The following is a 10,649-nucleotide window of genomic DNA, read 5'->3' as shown; positions in this document are numbered from 1 at the left end:
TTCCTGTTGCTCATGATAATTGGTTTCCAATATTTCTTCAACCAAACTTTCTATCATATCCACTTTCATGTAGTTCTCTTGCTCAAGGGGATGTTGCATTGATTTGAAAATATTGATGACCATTTGCTCATTGTGCACCCTGAAGATCATTTTTCCCTTTTCTACATCAATAATAGCTCTTGCTGTGGCTAGGAATGGTCTTCCCAAGATAATTGAGTTGTTTCCCTCCTCCTCTATGTCCAAGATCACAAAGTCTGCAGGGAAGATAAATTCTCCAACCTTCACTAAGAGATTTTCCACAACTCCATTGGGTGTCTTGATTGATCTGTCGGCCATCACCAGTGACATCCTAGTAGGTTTGATTTCTTCTATGGCAAGCTTTCTCATCATTGAGAGGGGCATCAAGTTGATACTAGCACCTAGATCGCAGAGAGCTTTCTCTAATGTCATCTTACCTATGGTGCACGAAACCACAAAGCTCCCTGGATCTTTAAGCTTTGGTGGAATACCCATTTGGATCACAGCACTGCATTCTTCAGTGAGCATAATGGTTTCCTTCTCATGCCAGCTTCTCTTTTTGTTAATGAGCTCCATCAGGAACTTTGCATATAGAGGCATCTGCTCTAATGCTTCAGCAAGTGGGATATTAATCTCCAGCTTCTTGAAGACCTCAAGGAACTTGGGGAATTGTTGATCATTGAGTTCTTTTTGTAGCCTTTGAGGATATGGTAAAGGAGGTGTGTAAGTCTTCACTTCCTTCCTCTGTTCTTGTGATGATTCCTCCATGACTTGTTTCCCTTTCCTTGAAGCTTGGAGCTGCTCATCTTTCTCTTTAAGCTCCTTTTGTTCTTGCTCGTCTTCTTTCTTGTTGCTGGCTTCATATTTCTTGCTGCTAGCCTTGTCATTGTCCATAGGATTCTTGTTAACTTCTTTGTCATTCACCAAGGTTCATCTAGTCCTTAATTGAATAGCTTTGCATTCTTCCTTGGGATTTGAAATGGTATCACTTGGGAGTGAGCTTGTTGGCCTTTCAATCACTGCTTGCTTGGACAGTTACCCAATCTGCCTTTCTAAGTTTCTCTTTGAGGCTTCATGATTCTTGCTGGTCATCTCCTGATGCTTCATCATTTTTTCCATCAGTATCTCTAAGTTTGAGATCCTATGAGCATCTTGTGGTATTTGTGGCTGGTTGTGGGGTGTAGATGTTGGATGATAGCTTTTTTGGTTAGTGGATGGGTTATTGGGTGGATAGTAGCTGGAATTTGGGTAGTTGTTTTTGGGGTTTTCTATATAGATTATGGTTAGTGTTTTGCTGATTGTGGTTTGTATTTCTTGAGTTATTTTAGTTTGAATTTTTTTGCCAAGGCTGCTGGTTTTGATTGTGGTTATCTCCTCATCTTAGATTTGGATGGTTCTTCCAAGAGGGATTGTATGTGTCTCCATGGAATTCATTCTGGCTGGATCCTTGGTTGTGCATGTAGTTCACTTATTCCTACTGCTGATCTTCACAATTTTCCTCATTTTGTCCCCACCCAGTTGGTGGTTGATTGGTGACATTCACTGATGCAACTTGTAAACTATCAATCCTCTTAGCCATCTACTTAAATTATTGCTGGATTTGCTGCTGCATCACCTTGTTTTGAGCTAGAATAGTGTCCACTCCTTTCAACTCCAGTACTCCCTTTCTTTGAGCTGGTTGGCGTTGTCTTTGATGAGAAAAAAAGTATTGATTATTTGCCACCATATCTATGAGGTTTTGGGCTTTCTCTGTTGTCTTCATTAATTGCAATGAGCCTCCTACTGAATGATCTAGTACTTCCTGAGCTTTCAGAGTCAACCCTTTATAGAAATTCTGAAGTATGTCCCATTCATTAAATATTTCAGGGAGACATTTTCTAATTAAGGCCTTGTATCTCTCCCATGCCTCATAGAGAGATTCTGCATCCATCTGTGTGAAGGTTTGTACCTCTGTCTTCAATCTGATAATCCTCTGAGGTGGGTAGATGGTGCACGAAATTGTGATCATCAACAATGGCGCCAAAGGACTTGGAGCTCTTAAACGTGAAGCACACTTTGTCACAATTCTGCACAACTAACCAGCAAGTGCACTGGGTCGTCCAAGTAATAAACCTTACGTGAGTAAGGGTCCATCCCACGGAGACTGTCGGCTTGAAGCAAGCTATGGTCACCTTGTAAATCTCAGTCAGGCTTAATTCAGATGGTGATGGAGAATTGATAATTAAAAGATAAATAAAACATAAAGATAGAGATACTTATGTAATTCTTTGGTTGGAATTTCAGATAAGCGTATGAAGATGCTTTGTTCCTCCTGAACCTCTGCTTTCCTATTGCCTTCTTCCAATCATTCATACTACTTTTCATGGCAAGATTTATGTTGGGCATCACTGTTGTCGATGGCTACTTCCCGTCCTCTCAGTGAAAACGTTCCAAATGCGCTGTCACCGCACAGCTAATCATCTGTCGGTTCTTGATCATGTTGGAATAGGATCCATTGATCCTTTTGCATCTGTCACACGCCCAACAATCGCGAGTTTGAAGTTCATCACAGCCATCCCTTCCTAGATCCTACTCAGAATACCACAAATAAGGTTTTAGATGTTCCGGATCTCAGAAATGGCCGCCAATAATTCTAGCCTATACAACGAAGGTTCCAATCTTAGATTAGAAACCCAAGACATACACATTCAAGCTTGTTTGCATGTAGAACGGAAGTGGTTGTCAGTCACGTGTTCATAGGTGAGAATGGTGATGAGTGTCACATAATCATCACATTCATCATGTTCTTGGGTGCAAATGAATATCTTGGAGAAGAAATAGACTTTAGTTGAATAGAAAAACAATAGTACTTGTATTAATTCATGAAGAACAGCAGAGCTCCACACCTTAATCTATGGTGTGTAGAAACTCCACCGTTGAAAATACATAAGAACAAGGTCAAGGCATGGCCGAATGGCCAGCCTCCAAACCTGTCTAAGATAGCATAAGACTTATCAAAGATCTCAAATACAATAGCAAAAGGTCCTATTTATAGAAAACTAGTAGCCTAGGGTTACAGAAATGAGTAATTAATGCAGAAATCTTCTTCTGGGCCCACTTGGTGTGTGCTTGGGCTGAGCATTGAAGCTTCCATGTGTAGAGACTTTTCTTGGAGATAAACGCCAGCTTTTGTGCCAGTTTGGGCGTTTAACTCCAACTTTTGTGCCAGTTTTGGAGTTAAACGCCAGAATTCTTGAGCTGACTTGGAACGCCTGTTTGGGCCATCAAATCTTGGACAAAGTATGGATTATTATATATTGCTGGAAAGCCCAGGATGTCTACTTTCGAACGCAATTGAGAGTGCACCAATGGGGCTTCTGTAGCTCTTGAAAATCCACTTTGAGTATAGGGAGGTCAGAATCTAACAGCATCTGCAGTCCTTTTTCAGCCTCTGAATCTGATTTTTGCTCAGATCCCTCAATTTCAGCCAGAAAATACCTAAAATCACAGAAAAACACACAAACTCATAGTAAAGTCCAGAAGAGTGATTTTTATTTAAAAACTAATAAAAACATAATAAAAACTAACTAAAATATACTAAAAACATACTAAAAACAATGTCAAAAAGCATATAAATTATCCGCTCATCACAACACCAAACTTAAATTGTTGCTTGTCCCCAAGCAACTGAAAATCAAATAGGATAAAAAGAAGAGAATATACAAAGAATTCTAAAAACATCTATGAAGATCAGTATTAATTAGATGAGTGGGGCTTTTAGCTTTTTGCTTCTGAACAGTTTTGGCATCTCACTTTATCCTTTGAAGTTCAGAATGATCGGCTTCTATAGGAACTCAGAATCCAGATAGTGTTATTGATTCTCCTAGTTAAGTATGTTGATTCTTGAACACAGCTACTTTATGAGTCTTGGCCGTGACCCTAAGCATTTTGTTTTCCAGTATTACCACCGGATACATAAATGCCACAAACACATACCTGGGTGAACCTTTTTAGATTGTGACTTAGCTTTGCTAGAGTCCCCAATTAGAGGTGTCCAGAGCTCTTAAGCACACTCTTTTTGCTTTTGGACCATGACTTTAACCGCTCAGTCTCAAGTTTTCACTTGACACCTTCACGCCACAAGCACATGGTTAGGGACAGCTTGGTTTAGCCGCTTAGGCCAGGATTTTATTCCTGTGGGCCCTCCTATCCACTGATGCTCAAAGCCTTGGATCTCTTTTTATCACCCTTGCCTTTTGGTTTAAAGGGGTATTGGCTTTTTCTGCTTGCTTTTTCTTTTTCTTTCTCTTTTTTCTTTTTTTTTTCTGCAAGATTTTCACTGCTTTTTCTTGCTTCAAGAATCAATTTTATGATTTTTCAGATCATCAGATAACATTTCTCCTTTTCCCATCATTCTTTCAAAGCCAACAATTTTAACATTCTTTAAACAACAAATTCAAAAATATGCACTACTGTTCAAGCATTCGTTCAGAAAAACAATAGTATTGCCACCACATCAAAATAACTAAACTGTTTTAAAATTTGAAATTCATGCACTTCTTTTTCTTTTTCAATTAAAAACATTTTTCATTTAACAAAGGTGATGGATTCATTTTCATAACTTTGAGGCATAGACACTTAGACACTAATGATCATGTAATAAAGGCACAAATATAAATAAACATAAAGCACAATTTTCAAAAAACAGAAAATAAAGAACAAGGAAATTAAAGAACGGGTCCACCTTAGTGATGGTGGCTTGTTCTTCCTCTTGAAGATCTTATAGAGTGCTTGAGCTCCTCAATGTCTCTCCCTTGCCTTTGTTGTTCCTCTCTCATGGTTCTTTGGTCTTCCCTAATTTCATGGAGGAGGATGGAATGCTCTTGGTGCTCCACCCTTAGTTGTCCCATGATGGAACTTAATTCTTTTAGGGAGGTGTTGATTTGCTCCCAATAGTTTTGTGGAGGAAAATGCATCCCTTGAGGTATCTCAGGGATTTCATGATGAGGAGTTTCCTCATGCTCTTGGTGAGGTTCTCTCACTTGCTCCATCCTTTTTTTAGTGATGGGCTTGTCCTAATCAATGAGGATGTCTTCCTCTATGTCAATTCATGCTGAATTGCAGAGGTGACAAATGAGATGAGGGAAGGCTAACCTTGCCATAGTAGAGGACTTGTCCGCCACCTTGTAGAGTTCTTGGGATATAATCTCATGAACTTCAACTTCCTCTCTAATCATGATGCTATGAATCATGATAGCCCGGTCTATAGTAACTTCAGACCGGTTGCTAGTTGGAATGACTGAGCATTGAATGAACTCCAACCATCCCGCAGCCACGGGCTTGAGGTCATGCCTTCTTAGTTGAACCAGCTTCCCTCTTGAATCTCTCTTCCATTGAGCGCCTTCTTCACATATGTCCATGAGAACTTCGTCCAACCTTTAATCAAAGTTGACCCTTCTAGTGTATGGGTGTGCATCTCCTTGTATCATGGGCAAGTTGAACGCCAACCTTACATTTTCCGGACTAAAATCTAAGTATTTCCCTTGGACCATTGTAAGCCAATTCTTAGGATCCGGGTTCACACTTTGATCATGGTTCTTGGTGATCCATGCATTGGCATAGAACTCTTGAACCATTAAGATTCCAACTTGTTGAATGGGGTTGGTGAGAACTTCCCAACCTCTTCTTCGGATCTCATGTTGGATCTCCGGATATTCGCCCTTTTTTAGCTTAAAAGGGACCTCGAGGATCACCTTCTTCTTGGCCACAACTTCATAGAAGTGGTCTTGATGCACCTTTGAGAATAATCTCTCCATCTCCCATGACTCAAAGGTGGAAGCTTTTGCCTTCCCTTTCTTCTTTCTAGAGGTTTCTCTAACCCTTGGTGCCATAAATGGTTATGGAAAAACAAAAAGCTTTAGCTTTTACCACACCAAACTTAGAAGGTTGCTCGTCCCCGAGCAAAAGAAGAAAGAAGAGAGTAGAAGAAGAAGAAATAAAGGAGATGGAGGGGGCTTTGTGTTTCGGCCAAGGGGGAGAAGTAGTGTTTAGGTTGTGTGAAAATGAAGGAGTGAAGATGGGTTTATATAGGAGTGGAGAGGGGGCTATGGTTCGGCCATTATGGGTGGGTTTGGGTGGTGAAGAGAATAGTAGGATTTGATAGGTGAGGTAGTGGGGTTTTATGAAGGATGGATATGAGTGGTGAAGAGAATGGTAGGATTTGATAGGTGAGGGGTGTTTGGGGAAGAGGTATTGAGGTGATTAGTGAATGGGTGAAGAAGAGAGAGAGAGGTGGGGTTGGTGGGAATCCTGTGGGGTCCACGGATCCTGAGGTGTCAAGGATTTCTCATCCCTGTACCATGTGGCATGCAAAACGCCCCTTGCTGCCAATCCTGGCGTTAAACGCCAGGCTGCTGCCCATTTTTGGCGTTTAACGCCAGCTTCTTGCCCATTCCTGGCGTTAAACGCCAGTCTGGTGCCCATTTCTGGCGTTAAACACCCAGAATGGTGCCAGACTGGGCGTTTAACGCCCATTCTGCTACCCTTACTGGCGTTTAAATGCCAGTAAGTTTCTCCTCCAGGGTGTTTTGTTTTTCATTCTGTTTTTCCTTTTGTTTTTGCTTTTTCAATTGTTTTTGTGACTTCACATGATCATCAACCTATAGAAAACATAAAATAACAAAAGAAAACAGAAATTTAACATAGATAATTAAAGATTGGGTTGCCTCCCAACAAGCGCTTCTTTAATGTCAATAGCTTGACAGTTGGCTCTCATGGAGCCTCACAGATGTTCAGAGCAATGTTGGAACCTCCCAACACCAAACTTAGAGTTTGAATGTGGGGGTTCAACACCAAACTTAAAGTTTGGTTGTGGCCTCCCAACACCAAACTTAGAGTTTGACTGTGGGGGCTCTGTTTGACTCTGTATTGAGAGAAGCTCTTCATGCTTCCTCTCCATTCTGACAGAGGGGTATCCTTGAGCTTTAAACACAAGGGAGTCTTCATTCACTTGAATGATCAATTCTCCTTTGTCAACATCAATCACAGCTATTGCTGTGGCTAGGAAGGGTCTGCCAAGGATGATGGATTCATCCATACACTTTCCAATCTCTAGGATTATAAAATCAGCAGGGATGTAATGGTCTTCAACCTTTACCAAGACATCTTGTACAAGTCTATAAGCATGTTTCTTTGAATTGTCTGCCATCTCTAGTGAGATTCTTGCAGCTTGTACCTCAATGATCCCTAGCTTCTCCATTATAGAGAGAGGCATAAGGTTTATACTTGATCCCAGGTCACACAGAGCCTTCTCAAAGGTCATGGTGCCTATGGTACAAGGTATTGAGAATTTTCCAGGGTCTTGTCTCTTCAGAGGTAATCTCTGCCTAGTCAAGTCATCCAGTTCTTTGATGAGCAATGGAGTTTCATCCTCCCAAGTCCCATTACTAAATAACCTGGCATTTAGCTTCATGATTGCTCCAAGGTACTTAGCAACTTGCTCTTCAGTAACATCTTCATCTTCTTCAGAGGAGGAATATTCATCAGAGCTCATGAATGGCAGAAGTAAATTCAATGGAATCTCTATGGTCTCAATGTGAGCCTCAGATTCCCATGGTTCCTCATTAGGGAACTTCATGGAGGTCAGTGAAAGTCCATTGAGGTCTTCCTCAGTGGAGATCACTGCCTCTTCCACCTCTCTAGGTTCGGCTATGTGAGACGTGTTTATGGCCTTGCACTCTCTCTTTGGATTCTCTTCTGTATTGCTTGGGAGAGTACTAGGAGGGAGTTCAGTAATTTTCTTACTCAGTTGACCCACTTGTGCCTCCAAATTTCTAATGGAGGACCTTGTTTCAGTCATGAAACTTTGAGTGGTTTTAATTAGATCAGAGACAATGGTTGCTAAGTTAGAGTGGCTTTGCTTAGAATTCTCTGTCTGTTGCTGAGAAGATGATGGAAAAGGCTTGCTATTGCTAAACCTGTTTCTTCCACCATTATTGTTGTTGAAACCTTGTTGAGGTCTCTGTTGATCCTTCCATGAGAGATTTGGATGATTTCTCCATGAAGGATTATAGGTGTTTCCATACGGTTCTCCCATGTAATTCACCTCTTTCATTGCTGGGTTCTCAGGATCATAAGCTTCTTCTTCAGAGGAAGCTTCCTTAGTACTGCCGGGTGTAGCTTGCATTCTAGACAGACTCTGAGAAATCATATTGACTTGCTGAGTTAATATTTTATTCTGAGCCAATATGGCATTCAGAGTATCAATTTCAAGAACTCGTTTCTTCTGATTTGTCCCATTATTCACAGGATTCCTTTCAGAAGTGTACATGAATTGGTTATTTGTATCCATTTTAATGAGTTCCTGAGCTTCTGCAGGCGTCTTCTTCAGATGAAGAGATCCTCCAGCAGAGCTATCCAATGACATCTTGCATACTTCAGACAGACCATCATAGAAAATACCTATGATGCTCCATTCTGAAAGCATGTCAGAAGGGCACCTTCTGATCAATTGCTTGTATCTTTCCCAAGCTTCATAGAGGGATTCACCTTTCTTCTGTCTGAAGGTTTGGACTTCCACTCTAAGCTTGCTCAATTTTTGAGGTGGAAAGAACTTTGCCAAGAAGGCATTGACTAGCTTTTCCCAAGAGTTCAGGCTTTCTTTAGGTTGTGAATCCAACCATGTCCTAGCTCTGTCTCTTACAGCAAAAGGAAAAAGCATAAGTCTATAGACTTCAGGGTCAACCCCATTGGTCTTGACAGTGTCACAGATTTGCACGAATTCAGCTAAGAACTGATGAGGATCTTCCAATGGAAGTCCATGAAACTTGCAATTCTGTTGCATTAGAGAAACTAATTCAGGCTTAAGCTCAAAGTTGTTTGCTCCAATGGCAGGGATTGAGATGCTTCTCCCATAGAAGTTGAGAGTAGGTGCAGTAAAGTCACCAAGCACCTTTCTTGCATTGTTGGCATTGTTATTTTCGGCTGCCATGGTTTCTTCTTCTTTGAAAAGCTCTGTTAGGCCCTCTAGAGAGAATTGTGCTTTAGCTTCTCTTAGTTTTCTCTTCAAGGTCCTTTCAGGTTTAGGATCAGCTTGAACAAGTATGCCTTTATCTTTGTTCCTGCTCATATGAAAGAGAAGAGAACAAGAAAGTAGGGAATCCTCTATGTCACAGTATAGAGATTCCTTGAGGTGTCATAGGAAAAGAAGAATAGAAGGAGGATGTAGATAGAAGAGAATTCGAACATATAAAGAAGGATAGAGTTTGAATTGCACCTTGAGGATGAGTGTTAGTCCCTTGAATAGAAGGATATGAGAAGAGGGGAAGAATTTTCGAAAATAAATTAAGAAGATTTTGAAATAATAAAAAGAAATTTGAAAATTTGATTGAGATTTTCGAAAATTAAGATTTGGAAAGAAATTAAGTGATTTTTGAAAAAGATTTTGAAATTAGAAATCAAAAAGATATGATTGAGAGTTGATTTTGAAAAGATGCGATTGAAAAGATATGATTGAGAAGATATGATTGAAAATCAATTTAAAAAAAGAAAGTTTTAAAATTAAAGTTGATTACTTGACTAACAAGAAATTAGAAGATATGATTCTAGAATTAAAACTTTTGATCCTTTCCTAATAGGCAAGTAACAACTAGAAAATTTTGAAGTAAATCATTAATTATAACAAGGATTTTCGAAAATAATAAAAAATGGAAAGAAATTGATTTTGAAGAGATATGATTGAAAAGACATGATTTGAAAAAGATTTGATTTTGAAAAATTACGAAGATTTGAAAAAAAATTTGAGTTAAAAACAAAATCTTTCCTCTAGTGTCATCCTGGCGTTAAACGTCCAGAATGGCATCCATTCTGGCGTTTAACGCCCAAAATGCTACCTTTTTGGGCGTTAAACGCCCAGCCAGGTACCCTGGCTGGCGTTTAAATGCCGGTTTTCCTTCTTCACTGGGCGTTTTGAATGCCCAGCTTTTTCTGTTTGATTCCTCTGCTGAATGTTCTGAATCTTTAATTCTCTGTATTATTGACTTGAAAAGACATAGTTTTAAGATTTTTTGTTGAATTTTTTAATGATGAGAAACAATCAAAATATAATTAATCTTAGGAAACTCAAATCAAACAGACAATGCATGCAGGACACCAAACTTAAAAATTTTCATATAGGGGACACTAACATATTGAGAATGCATATGAGAAACAACAAAACACACAAAACAAGAGAATTTAAAGATCAGAGCAATGAAATCATCAAGAACAACTTGAAGATTAATGAAGAACATATTGCATGTTTTCGAAAAATGCAAGAAGAATGCAATTGACACCAAACTTAAAAATTGATACTAGACTCAAACAAGAAACATAAAATGTTTTTTTATTTTATGATTTTATAAAAAAAATTTTGTGATTTTTGAAACTTATATGGAAAAGAAAATAAAGGGATTCAAAACTTTTAATAAGAATTCCAGGAATCATGCAATGTTAGTCTAAAGCTTCAGTCTAAAAAGATTAGACATGGTTGGCCAAGCTTCAGCAGGACATTACATTCAGCAGCTAAATTGATGAGAATCAATCAGCTTTTGTGATGATAAGAACATCACCTTGAAACTCTAGAATTCATTCTTAAAATTCTGAAAAATAAAAAG

General features: G+C 39.3%; 1 non-coding gene across 1 annotated transcript; it reads left to right on the top strand.

Moving 5' to 3' along the window:
- Positions 1-8,476: 8,476 nt before the first annotated feature.
- On the top strand, positions 8,477-8,584 carry LOC112725050 (small nucleolar RNA R71). The gene has a single exon (XR_003164181.1). It is a non-coding gene; the product is annotated as a small nucleolar RNA R71 (small nucleolar RNA).
- The last annotated feature ends 2,065 nt before the right edge of the window (positions 8,585-10,649 follow it).

This window comes from Arachis hypogaea, chromosome 11 (genome assembly GCF_003086295.3).
Source record: "Arachis hypogaea cultivar Tifrunner chromosome 11, arahy.Tifrunner.gnm2.J5K5, whole genome shotgun sequence".
In the NCBI taxonomy this organism is placed as follows: Eukaryota; Viridiplantae; Streptophyta; class Magnoliopsida; order Fabales; family Fabaceae; genus Arachis; species Arachis hypogaea.
Note: the sequence above shows the minus strand (reverse complement) of the source record. Positions and strands in the feature narration are given on the sequence as shown.